Genomic DNA, 13,818 nt, shown 5'->3' with positions numbered 1-13,818 from the left:
TCCCTAGGTAACGCATTCCAGTGTTTCACCACCCTCTTAGTGAAAAAGTTTTTCCTAATATCCAATCTAAACCTCCCCCACTGCAACTTGAGACCATTACTCCTCGTTCTGTCATCTGCTACCATTGAGAACAGTCTAGAGCCATCCTCTTTGGAACCCCCTTTCAGGTAGTTGAAAGCAGCTATCAAATCCCCCCTCATTCTTCTCTTCTGCAGGCTAAACAATCCCAGCTCCCTCAGCCTCTCCTCATAACTCATGTGTTCCAGACCCCTAATCATTTTTGTTGCCCTTCGCTGGACTCTCTCCAATTTATCCACATCCTTCTTGAAGTGTGGGGCCCAAAACTGCACACAGTACTCCAGATGAGGCCTCACCAATGTCGAATAGAGGGGAACGATCACGTCCCTCGATCTGCTCGCTATGCCCCTACTTATACATCCCAAAATGCCATTGGCCTTCTTGGCAACAAGGGCACACTGCTGTCTCATATCCAGCTTCTCGTCCACTGTCACCCCTAGGTCCTTTTCTGCAGAACTGCTGCCTAGCCATTCGGTCCCTAGTCTGTAGCTGTGCATTGGGTTCTTCCGTCCTAAGTGCAGGACCCTGCACTTATCCTTATTGAACCTCATCAGATTCCTTTTGGCCCAATCTTCCAATTGGTCTAGGTCCTTCTGTATCCTATCCCTCCCCTCCAGCGTATCTACCACTCCTCCCAGTTTAGTATCATCCGCAAATTTGCTGAGAGTGCAATCCACACCATCCTCCAGATCATTTATGAAGATATTGAATAAAACCGGCCCCAAGACCGACCCTTGGGGCACTCCACTTGATACCGGCTGCCAACTAGACATGGAGCCATTGATCACTACCCGTTGAGCCCGACAATTTAGCCAGCTTTCTACCCACCTTATAGTGCATTCATCCAGCCCATACTTCCTTAACTTGCTGACAAGAATACTATGGGAGACCGTGTCAAAAGCTTTGCTAAAGTCAAGAAACAATACATCCACTGCTTTCCCTTCATCCACAGAACCAGTAATCTCATCATAAAAGGCGATTAGATTAGTCAGGCATGACCTTCCCTTGGTGAATCCATGCTGGCTGTTCCTGATCACTTTCCTCTCATGCAAGTGCTTCAGGATTGATTCTTTGAGGACCTGCTCCATGATTTTTCCAGGGACTGAGGTGAGGCTGACTGGCCTGTAGTTCCCAGGATCTTCCTTCTTCCCTTTTTTAAAGATTGGCACTACATTAGCCTTTTTCCAGTCATCCGGGACTTCCCCGGTTCGCCACGAGTTTTCAAAGATAATGGCCAGTGGCTCTGCAATCACAGCCGCCAATTCCTTCAGCACTCTCGGATGCAACTCGTCCGGCCCCATGGACTTGTGCACGTCCAGCTTTTCTAAATAGTCCCTAACCGCCTCTATCTCCACAGAGGGCTGGCCATCTCTTCCGCATTTTGTGATGCCCAGCGCAGCAGTCTGGGAGCTGACCTTGTTAGTGAAAACAGAGGCAAAAAAAGCATTGAGTACATTAGCTTTTTCCACATCCTCTGTCACTAGGTTGCCTCCCTCATTCAGTAAGGGGCCCACACATTCCTTGGCTTTCTTCTTGTTGCCAACATACCTGAAGAAACCCTTCTTGTTACTCTTGACATCTCTGGCTAGCTGCAGCTCCAGGTGCGATTTGGCCCTCCTGATAACATTCCTACATGCCCGAGCAATATTTTTATACTCTTCCCTGGTCATATGTCCAACCTTCCACTTCTTGTAAGCTTCTTTTTTATGTTTAAGATCCGCTAGGATTTCACCATTAAGCCAAGTTGGTCGCCTGCCATATTTACTATTCTTTCGACTCATCGGGATGGTTTGTCCCTGTAACCTCAACAGGGATTCCTTGAAATACAGCCAGCTCTCCTGGACTCCTTTCCCCTTCAAGTTAGTCCCCCAGGGGATCCTGGCCATCCGTTCCCTGAGGGAGTCGAAGTCTGCTTTCCTGAAGTCCAGGGTCCGTATCCTGCTGCTTACCTTTGTTCCCTGCGTCAGGATCCTGAACTCAACCAACTCATGGTCACTGCCTCCCAGATTCCCATCCACTTTTGCTTCCCCCACTAATTCTACCCGGTTTGTGAGCAGCAGGTCAAGAAAAGCACCCCCCCTAGTTGGCTCCTCTAGCACTTGCGCCAGGAAATTGTCCCCTACGCTTTCCAAAAACTTCCTGGATTGTCTATGCACCGCTGTATTGCTCTCCCAGCAGATATCAGGAAAATTAAAGTCACCCATGAGAATCAGGGCATGCGATCTAGTAGCTTCCGTGAGCTGCCGGAAGAAAGCCTCATCCACCTCATCCCCCTGGTCCGGTGGTCGATAGCAGACTCCCACCACTACATCACTCTTGTTGCACACACTTCTAAACTTAATCCAGAGACACTCAGGTTTTTCTGCAGTTTCGTACCGGAGCTCTGAGCAGTCATACTGCTCCCTTACATACAGTGCTACTCCCCCACCTTTTCTGCCCTGCCTGTCCTTCCTGAACAGTTTATAACCATCCATGACAGTACTCCAGTCATATGAGTTATCCCACCAAGTCTCTGTTATTCCGATCACGTCATAGTTCCTTGACATCACCAGGACCTCCAGTTCTCCCTGCTTGTTTCCAAGGCTTTGTGCATTTGTATATAAGCACTTGAGATAACCTGTTGATCGCCCCTCATTGCCAGTATGAGGCCGGAGCCCTCCCCTCACAGACATTCCTGCCTGTGCTTCCTCCCGGTATCCCGCTTTCCCACTTACCTCAGAGCTTTGGTCTCCCTCCCCCGGTGAACCTAGTTTAAAGCCCTCCTCACTAGGTTAGCCAGCCTGCTGGCAAAGATGCTCTTCCCTCTCTTCGTAAGATGGAGCCCGTCTCTACCCAGCACTCCTCTTTCATGGAACACCATCCCATGGTCAAAGAAACCAAAGCCTTCTCTCCGACACCATCTGCGTAGCCATTCGTTGACTTCCACGATTCGATGCTCCCTACCTAGGCCTTTTCCTTCCACGGGGAGGATGGACGAGAACACCACTTGCGCCTCCAACTCCTTTATTCTTCTTCCTAGAGCCACATAGTCCGCAGTGATCCGCTCAAGGTCATTCTTGGCAGTATCATTGGTGCCCACGTGGAGAAGCAGGAAGGGGTAGCGATCCGAGGGCTTGATGAGTCTCGGCAGTCTCTCCGTCACATCACGAATCTTAGCCCCTGGCAAGCAGCAGACTTCTCGGTTTTCCCGGTCAGGGCGGCAGATAGATGACTCAGATAACATATAAAATATAAATATAAAATATAAATATAACATATAAAATGATGGGGTCTAAATTAGCTGTTACCACTCAAGAAGGAGATCTTGGAGTCATTGTGGATAGTTCTCTGAAAACATCCACTCAGTGTGCAGTGGCAGGCAAATAAAGCAAACAGAATGTTGGGAATCATTAAAAAAGGGATAGATAATCAGACAGAAAATATCAGATTGTCTCTATATAAATCCATGTTACGCCCACATCTTGAATACTGTGTGCAGATATGGTCGCCTCATCTCATAAAAGATATAATGGCATTGGAAAAGGTTCAGAAAAGGGAGGGATACGATAGAGGTCTATAAAGTCATGACTGGTGTGGAGAAAGTAAATAAGGAAGTGCTATTTACTCCTTCTCATAACACAAGAACTAGGGGTCACCAAATGAAATTAATAGGCAGCAGGTTTAGAACAAACAAAAGGAAGTATTTCTTCACACAATGCAGAGTCAACCTGTGGAACTCTTTGCCAGAGGATGTTGTGAAGGCCAAGACTGTAACAGGGTTAAAAAAAAGAACTAGATAAATTCATGGTGCATAGGTCCATCAGTGGCTATTAGCCAGGATGGACAGGGATGGTGTCCCTAGCCACTGTTTGCCAGAAGCTGGGAATGGGTGACAGGGGATGGATCACGTGATGATTGCCTGTTCTGTTCATTCCCTTTTGGCACCTGGCATTGGCTGCTGTCGGAAGACAGGGTACTGGGCTAGATGGACCTTTGATCTGACTCAGTATGGCCGATCTTACGCCTTTTGTACCCTCTGGGCTAATGAGTTAATTAGCCTTTTAACTCTCTCTGGCCCATCCCAGTCCATCAACTGCGTGCAATTCCCATATGCAGGTGTGCTCCAGGGCAGCTAACTGGAGTTGCAGTGGTCCGAGTGCTGTGTTGCGCAGCACTGTGTCACAAATGGGTTTGGGTGCCTCTGTTTTGTCATGTCCAAAAGCAAGGGGCTGAATTTTCAGAAAGAGGGTGCACAGCACTCGCTGAATTCATGCCCCTTTACAGATGTCTCAGACTGGCATTTTCCCCCTCCCCCACCAAAACCCCCCCACTAGTCATGTTTGAAAATCTTGGCTTAGAGAAATAGGGCCAGAGCCTCCAGTGACAAATCAGCCTCAGAGCCAGCCTAACCAGCCACATAAAGATTCCCCCTGCATAGGGTGACCCTCAAGTGGGTTGGTGGAGAACTGCCATAGTAACTCCCATGCCAACCCCTTCCCAGCTGCTTGTGCAGGGGATTGCATGCAGAATACAGCTCCACTCAGGCCCTGAGGCTCTAATTCACTCCAGGAACCAGCCAGGCAGCCCCAGGACTGGGGAGTTGAGGAGGGGTTGAGGCAATCCTTTGCATCCCCCACCTCCTGCTTAACTATAGCTTAGCATCTGGCTGGGATCTCCAATGGATTAACACACACGCACACTTAGTTCTTTGTTCCCTTTATAAATAGGTGTCTGTCCCTTGTCTGGCTGCAAAAAGGGAGAATACAAGCAGCCTTTCCCCCTCACGTGCACTGACCACCAGAATGGACAGGACACGCAATGGAAAATATGCCGCACCCTCCCAGACGTGCACATTCAGCAGAGCTGTCAGCAGCACTGTGCCTCCTCATGAAAGGCACAACTTGAGTCTTCATGTTATAGGCAAGTAGGGGGGTTTTATTGTTTTTTGTTTGTTTGTTTAATGCTATTGCTGATTGTAGCTGACAAGTGCAGGAGCTAGGAAGATCCTAACAGAGCTGAAAAGATGTTGCCCCTCTCTGCACTCAGATATCTAGAATTGCCAACACCCCTCCAGTGTTTTCCGCAAGCATAAAATTCACCTAAGAACAAAACAAGGGGTGTCTCAAAGGCCACTTCATGATTTTGTAGTGCCCATGACACAAGAAAGCCTGTCAAAGAATTTTGCAATACACCTTATCATTAGATTTGATGTTATTACAGAATTGCTGGTATCAATTAAATTTCACTGGCTGAGATGTTGTCATTTCTCTGAACACATAATTTTCTGCCAGCTCTATTTTGTAGGCAGTTGAGGATGCTGGACTAAAATTAAAGAGAAATGTAGGTTAAAAGAAACCCAACTATATTTCTAAGAGCATGTGACTGATATGATTGGTGAGAGCAGATCCAGCAATACTCAATCCCTACAGTAGTATCAGAAAATGCAATTCTTCAATATGATGGAGTTTTGGAACAAATTCATACCCAACTTATCCTCATAAAGCCAAGATCTTTATGAACATCTTCAAACTAGTTTGTGGGGGGCTAAGAAACCACAAGATTGTGCTTTTTGAGGATCTAAAGAAGGTATTCATCACCTCACCAGTACTGGTGTTTTATGCTTCCAAGTCAAAAGCAGTGCCAACAGCTATGGTTGCAGTTGAGCACTACTCCAGGTAACAGAAATGATTGGAAGCCAAAGCCCCATTGTCCCAGACAGCTTTCAGACATTAAGACCAAGTATGCTCAAGTAGTTAGAATGTGGAAAATGTATAGATGTACATGAGGCCCACAAAGTATGAAGAAGGACTCTGTATAAGCTTGAAAGCTTGTCTCTTTCACCAACTGAAGTTGGTCCAATAAAAGATATGACCTTATCCATCTTGCTCTCTAATGAGGCCACAAGACATTTGCAGGTTCTTGATGATGTCAAGGACAGACTACAAGTCACTCATACCATTTAGAGAGTCCAGAACCAGGTGCCAGAGATTTCTCATGATTGAGCCTTAAAGCCATTAAAGCATATGCATCAGAAAAGTCCTTAGTGGTGGTCTCTGAAGAGTCCCTCAGATACTCTAGACGCTCAGGATCATACAGAACACACCTAGCTGCCTGACAGGGTATACTGCCTGTCCAGGGCCGGGGCCAACAAGCCTAGGGTTTTGGGGCAGGGACCAGAACTAGAGCCCATTAGCCTCCCAGAAAACCAGCCAGGAACATGTAAAATAGGAGATAGAGATCATCAGTTGTTGACTCTCCAACCACTTCTAGCAGCCAAAAAGCCACACAGTGGAATCTAGCTGCCTGTAGAGGATCCTTCTGAACCAATGACACTTACGATTTAACTCCAAGTTCCAAAATCCACTTGCCTCATCTCAATAGGGGGAGAGTTTTGGGACTGAGTCTGGGTAAACCCTAAAGAGTATCTTTTCCTCCCTGATTTGTCAGGGCTTCTCCTGTTTTGAAGGACTGCTTGCCCACAGTACCATTTTGAGAGGTTTGCCAGCCTCAACACAAAAGTGAAAACTGATTAAAATGGCCACTAGTGCAGATCCACAACTGCTAACTGTACCTGAATGTATAAGACAGGATTAGCCCAGTTTTCCTGTATCTCCACAGCCCTTTACAGTGTGACATAGAGAAAAGGATGCATGGTGTTGGACAGAGGCCGAGAGTGAGCCTGAATGGCAGTGTGATGAACCAGCACAGGGCAGAACCTAGAACACAAAGTGGAATCATGAGTCTCTAGATGTGAAAAGAAGGGACGTGTCTCTCTGGTAGTCACTGACTAGTTTTAAACTTGTAGAAATTTTCCTTTTCCCTAAACTCACAAATCAACAAGTTACAGAACAGTTAAATGTGTTCTCTCATATAGGCATTCAGAAGAAACGGTGAACTGGTCACAATTTGCCAGGTCTACATTGCAAGCTTTTGAGAATCTGGATGATTTCTGACATATTGTTCCCAGGCCCCACCACCCACAAAGGCATGGTTTGGTGGAGATAACTAATGGTTAACAAAGATCCCAAGATAGCTCTGCTGAACTACAGGGTATAAGCCACACCAGCCACTGGTATAAGCCTATTTATAGCTGGCTGTTTCTGTCCACCTCTTTTTTCTGTGAAGTTACCACATTTCCCTTTTGCTTACTCACCAGTGTCGTTAAGTAATTTGCTCAGAATTGAATCTGGGTGTACATTTTTGTGATCTGAGGAATGTTTCTGAAGAAATCCTCTAGCCTATTTGTTTTCTTGAAACCATAACGGAAAAAACAGTATCAAACCTTAAATCACACAGGCCCTGGTCCTCAAAGGGATTAATCCACCTAAATATCTTTGAGGATCTGGGCCACAGTATTTGGGATCCCTTCCTCCCGCAAAGCACAGCCTCTAGTGTGCGGACCCCCAACTGCCTGAATTCAGTTGAGTACCAATCTGCTCCTTGGGTTGTCAATGCTGAACTGGTGCAGCAATCTGAAGGTCAGTTTTCCTGCACTTAACTCTCTAAGGTCTCATGGCAGCTTTGGATTTCCTTCCTCCTTAGCAACTGCTGGTCCTCCTCTTCCTCAGTCAGAAGTCAAAGCCCCTACAAGTGTTGCAAGCTGGGATCCCACCTTGCATTCTATGCATCGGCCAAGGTCCTCCATTGCAGCCATTGCACCCTGTTCTTCAAGTTGAAGAATACAACTATAGGCACCGGTTCTGTGTTCTAGAGCCCAGCTCCTTGAAGGAATTTAGGCTCTTAACTCCCAATGGGAGTTAGACACCTAAGTACCTTTGAGGATCTGGGCTAAGATGCCTGTGCTATAATTAAAATGCTTCATAGTACAATACAAGATTGATGATGAATATGACTATCTCAGCCTGTTCTCTCCTCAGTCTGAGAAAAAAAGAAAAAAAAAGGAATTATGACTTAGGGTATGTGTAGACCTGAGCATATTTCTGGTAAGTCTATGGCAGCATAACCATGCCAGCATAGCTTCCTAGTGTAGACGCAGTGTACACCTACAAAAAAAGTTTCTGTTGCTGTCGGAGCACAACCTCACAGAACCACATAGCTATGTCAACAGAACCATTTTTCCACTGCTGTAGTAAATCCACCTCTCCAAGAGGTGATTGCTAGCATGATGGAAGAATTCTTCTGTCAGCTAGTGGTGTCTACACCATGCTTCGGTTGGCTTAATTACACTTCACAGGACATGACATTTTTCACAGCCCACAGCGATGTAGCTAAGCCAATATAACTTTGTAGCATAGACCAGTCCTATGTCTACACTGCATTGCAGTGCTGCCTACAGGGATGTGAATTGCAAAGTGCACCAGTGTGTTACAGTGTAATTGCCCTCTGTGGATGCTACTGGCTCAGATGAAAAGACTCCTAGTTCATGTTAACGTAACTCTGAACCTTTTCATTCTTGCCAGCAGTGTCCGCATGGGGCAGTTACAGCTCAACACTCTAAGAAACAAGTGAGCTCCAGCTGCTCACAGGTTCTGTCAATTAATCCTTGTCTTCTCCAGACTGGGGCCTCATTGCTTTCTCATTTGGCCAAACTCCTCAGTGTTATGGGCCCCAACAGGTAATACCCATAGGTGACATACCAGCGTCCAGTCCCGTGGTGGGCTGTGTCACCCCTGCCCTGCAGCCTGGGGTGCCTTACAATTCCTTGCCAAAGCAGCTTCCACCTGGGCCACACACAAACCGTCTTCCAGCATGTAAGCCACCCCTTGAGTGTCTCTGTGTAACTGCAGCCTGCCAGCACACTTGAGTTACACTCTGACTCTTACCAGCCTTAGTTATAGCGCAGGGTGATCACAAAACACCTCCAGTCCCAGATTTCCTCCAGAAATGTATGTTCTATACTGCCCAGCCCTCTCCTAGGAAGTCCAAATATTTGAAGTCTGTTGTTTCTTTAAGAGAATAATATGCCATCTTGTCTCGAATAGCTATTCAAACACTTCAATTTTAACACATTGGATAAGATAAAACAGTATAACAAGTTTATTAACTATGAAGAGAGAGATTTTAAGTGAGTACAAGTAATGAGGCATAAGTCAGAAATGCTTAGAAGAAAAGAGAAGATAGAATGCTTACTAATGCCTAACAACAAATTACATCTTCAAGCAAAGCTTCTCACCACATGCTTTCAGCAGTCTTATTGCCCAAACTATGGGACAAGACCAATTCCCCAGAGTACAATGAATGCTTCCTTTTCTCTTCAGGAGCAGTGATTGTGATGGGTAGGGAGAGAGAGACAGGTCCATTGGGGTGTTTGTCCCTCCTTTATAGTTTCAGTCCCCTTCTTAAAAAATATTTCCAGGTGGGCACTAGAAGACAAAGTCGAAATGGAAGGATGTTCCCTGCTGTTTTTTTCAGCTGTTTGAACTTCCTTTGTCTTCCCATCCTGCTTGATGACTCTGTTTACTGCTTAAATGCATATTAAGCAGAGTACACATTCCTTTGTTTAGGACAGATCGGTTTGACATCTTCTGTTTGGGCAGGGCTGTGGAATTTGGAACATGTGTTAATATCATACAGGAAAAACTTATAACTTTACATACTATGTTGCTACACATATTTTACCAGGACAATACTGACCAACAAATTATGAGTTTTCAAATGATACCTTACAAGACATGCCTTGTATAAAATTACTACAATAGCATGGAGAGTGTGAACACGGGTATTTTCTGTCACACCATATCATCATAGAGTTCAACACTTTGTTAATTACCCTCTCTATGTTTTTACACTGATATAAAATATTTCAAAATCAATCACTTTATCAGTTAGCAAGTTTCCTGGTTGATTCTGCATGCTATGCCTGTCCACATCAGAGAGCTGCAGGCCCAGATCCCCAAAGATATTTAGGCACTCAATGAGAGAGTTAGGAGCTTAAGTAACTTTGAGGACTGGGGGTATGTCTACACTGCAATAAAAGACCTGTGGGCATGGCCAGCGCTGGCCCGGCCCAGCTGACTCGGGCTCATGGGGATCAGGCTGCGGTTCTATACAATTGCAATGTAGATGCTCAGGCTAGAGGCTGGGCTCTGAGACCCTCCCCTCTTACCCAGGCTCCAGTCTGAGCCTGAATGTCTATACTGCAATTTTTAGCCCTGGAGCCCAAGTTAGCTGACCTGGGCTCTGAGATTCAGTGCTATAGCATTTTTTTAATCGCAATGCAGTGATACCCTTTGTGTCTAACAACACTTTATAATAATAAAGTAACTCTAGCCTCAATCCCCAGTTGTACCCAGTTCCATGAGGCTTATTTGGGGACCAGAAACTGTCTGTAGCTCTTCAGTCCCAGGGCTGAATGGAGCCAACAGTCTCAGGGCTGTTCAGAACTCTGACTGCTGGCCCTGGTCCTTAACAAAATGTCTACATTGCAGCTGGGAACAAGCTTCCCAGCCCAGGTAGATGGACTCATGCTAGTGGGGCTTGACTTATTGTACTAAAAACAGCAATGTGGACATTGCAGCTCAGGCTCTGAAGTCTAGACAGCTGGGCAGGCTTGAGCACCCGAGCTTCCACCCAAGGCAGAGTGCTCATAGTGTTATTTTTATCCCACCAGTTTCAGGCCTATTAGTGCAAGTCTGTCTACCCACCCTTAGGGACTCACTCCCAGCTGCAATGTAGACATACCCTGAGGGACTTCAAGTATACTTTAAGGATAAACTTGTTACAGTAGAAAACTTTAAAACTTTGTTTACAATAAACCTCTTTAAAACAAAGCATTTTCACCTCAGAAATACTGTTTAACCTTAAAATGGTGAAGTTCTCTAAAGCAGACCATTGTTTCTTCATCCAAATGTCTCTCATTTTGTCTCTCTTTCCTGCACATAAGCCATAAGTGCCTGCTGGGCCTCTGCACAAGGCTACATTTCACCAAAGAACACAGAAGCTGACAGAAGAGGAGCCAGCATCCATGAGGAGAAGTTAAGCCTGCTCACTCAGCAGTTTCAAAAGGGATCCCAACCAGCATGGTAGTCATTTAAACCTGATTCTGCCACACTGAAGTCAATGGGATTTCTACCACTGATTCCAAAAGGAGCAGAACAGTGTACTCAATAATCAGGCCTCATATCATCATCATCATCATGTTCCTATTACGCCTCTGGCATTTAGGGCAGCGACAAAGCTCCTCCACTCATGTATGTTTCTGGCAAGTCTTTCAATGATTCCCCAGCTGTGCCCCATGTTTTTCAGGTTGCCTTCCACAGCTCTTCGCCATGTTGTTTTTGCGTGGCCTCATTTTCACTTGCCTTCAGGTGTCCATCTTATTGCTACTCTGGTGATGGACCAGCCTATGGTGCATTCTGTGGACATATGGAATTCCTTTCCATATAATCAAAGTTATCAAAAGCTTCTATTTCAACTTTACATGTTGTGTTGATCACAGTGAGTGCAGTTTTTAAGTCAAAACAGGAGTACGTCAGGGGTGTGTCATGTCTGCAATCCTCTTCAACATTGCCATCGACTGTACCTAAGTATTAGAGACTCCCTCATCTTACAGTGAGAAAGTGCCAGAGAATGGATTTGTAGGGAGCAGACTTACATGGCAGCTCCCTCAATGAATTGGGTTGAGGGAGCGGCCAGCTGACTCTCAGATACAACCTTGATGAGCACTGTGTAGGTACTTAACAGCACACCTGAAAAGCTAGGAAAATGGGCCCCCTAAAAACAGTGGAATGAAGAGGAGCTAGTTTAAGCACCTGACAAACCATGCCAATATTTACTTTGCTTTTAAGGTTTCAGGTGAACCCAAGTGTATCTCAAGGGATGCAAACTAAACTTGTTGGTAAGCTTTTCCATAAGCTCTGGGGTCGAGTTAAAGATAGAGCTGCTGCCTTTCCTTTGCACTCTTTGGCGTGGGTGGCTTTTAACTACTCTTTTGGGTCTTGATTTCTTTGTAGACATCTACATGGTCATTGCAAAGAAAAATTGGGAGCACACTGGGTTTGCCTCTATACTTTACATGATTTCCCTGCTAAATTAGACTGTCTAATCCAGGAGTAAAAATACTGGACATACATGAACAAAACAGTTGTAACAGAAACAGCTTATTCACATCTGATTAGCTAACGCATCCATTCAGAGTCAAATGACGTGTTCTTACAGAAGGAGCCCTGCATTAGATATTCCCTGTGACCCTGGACCTGTACCAGTGGCAGAGGTGGCTGGGTCGTGTGAGGAGAAGGGATTTCTGTGTAGGTTTCAAAAGTGATACATGAAACACCAGGTGACCCTTCAGAGAGTGGGGGAGTTGTAGTTCAGAAGTGACTGCATTAGCCTTCTGCAGAATTTTAAAAGGGCCAAGAAATCAAAACTCCATCTTGCCCCAGGTATTCTGCTAGGGAAAAATCATGGCATAGTTGTAGGACTGCAACTCTTGTGCGTCCTGTGGGAACATAGATGCATTCCCTTACATACATGATCCCTTTCCAGGAGTCATGCAGTTGCTTGTTGATAATAGCTTGTTTGTCAGGCAGATTTCCTGAAGCAGAGGCAATGGGTATTAAACTTAGTATATCTTGGTGACGAGCTGCTCTGAGAAAGTTACGGGATTTGAGAATGGGAGTTGGGTCCTGGCAGGTTAGTACCATAGGACAGGGCATCTACCTTGCCATTTTGGGATTCAGGGCGGTATGTGATAAGGAAATCCAATTGTGTAGGTCCCACCAAAGCTGCTGTTGGATTAAGTCCTTTGCTTTATGTAGATATTTCAGATTTTTATGGTCAGTGAATACCTGGACCAGGTGACGAGCTCCTTCCAGGCAGTGACATCATTCTGCAAAGGCGGTTTTTATTGCCAGGAGTTCCTTGTCAAGTATTTCGCAATTTAACTCTGTGGGGGTGAACTTCCTTGAGTAATGAGTGTTAGCCCAGGCGATTGCTTGGGACCAAGTCGCTGGGAGAGGACAGCCCCGATCACTGCACTGGAAAATCAGCTTCTACAGTAAAGGCTTGTGTGACATTGGAGTGAGCCAATATTATGCTGTAGTAAAGGCGAGGTTTAGCTGTTTGCCTGCATGCTGGGCCTTGAGAGACCAATGGCATTGGGCATTTTTCTGGAGGAGAGCTGTGTGGGGTTCGATCTATTTTGAAAAAAATCAGGATAAACCATTGTTGAATCCCAGGAAGCGTTGCAGGTCACATACCATATAGGGAATCAGCCAGTCCTGGACCTTGCATGGGTCCATCTGGATCCCTTCTGGAGGTAAGATGAAGGCCCAGAACTCCACGGAGGCCTGATCGAAGGCACATTTCTCGAGCTTGACATAAAGGTCATGATGCTATAGGCATTCTAGCTGTGCCCAAGGCAAGGAGGGCCGGTAGGACGGGAATTTGCTGGGGTGTGCCAGGTATGTGCAATTGGATTGGCAGCTGCAACTGGGGAGCCCTTTGGCAGGGCTCCGGGCACGTTCCAGTCAAGACCAAAGTACGGGGGAGGCTCTTACAACAGTGTTACTTGCTCCTGCAATAGCTGGTTCTCCAAGGTCAGATGAACGACATGGGCCTACAGGGCTTGGTTGTCTGCCTGAAGCTGAGCAGTCCACTCGAATATGTCTGGTGCTCCCCAGGCAAGGAAGTTAATACTGGAGGAACTGCACAGAACTCACCCTGTTAACTCTCTAGAGTCTTTGCTCGTGTCATCTGCAGTATTTTTCACATCTTGATATCAGCAGTTGTTCTACTGTTTACAGCAAAAGGTATTCTAAGCTGAAACTCAACATACACAGTACATTTTAATGTCTTTCACAA

This window comes from Lepidochelys kempii, chromosome 2 (assembly GCF_965140285.1).
Source record: "Lepidochelys kempii isolate rLepKem1 chromosome 2, rLepKem1.hap1, whole genome shotgun sequence".
NCBI classification, from domain to species: domain Eukaryota; kingdom Metazoa; phylum Chordata; order Testudines; family Cheloniidae; genus Lepidochelys; species Lepidochelys kempii.
This window is presented reverse-complemented; position numbering follows the sequence as displayed.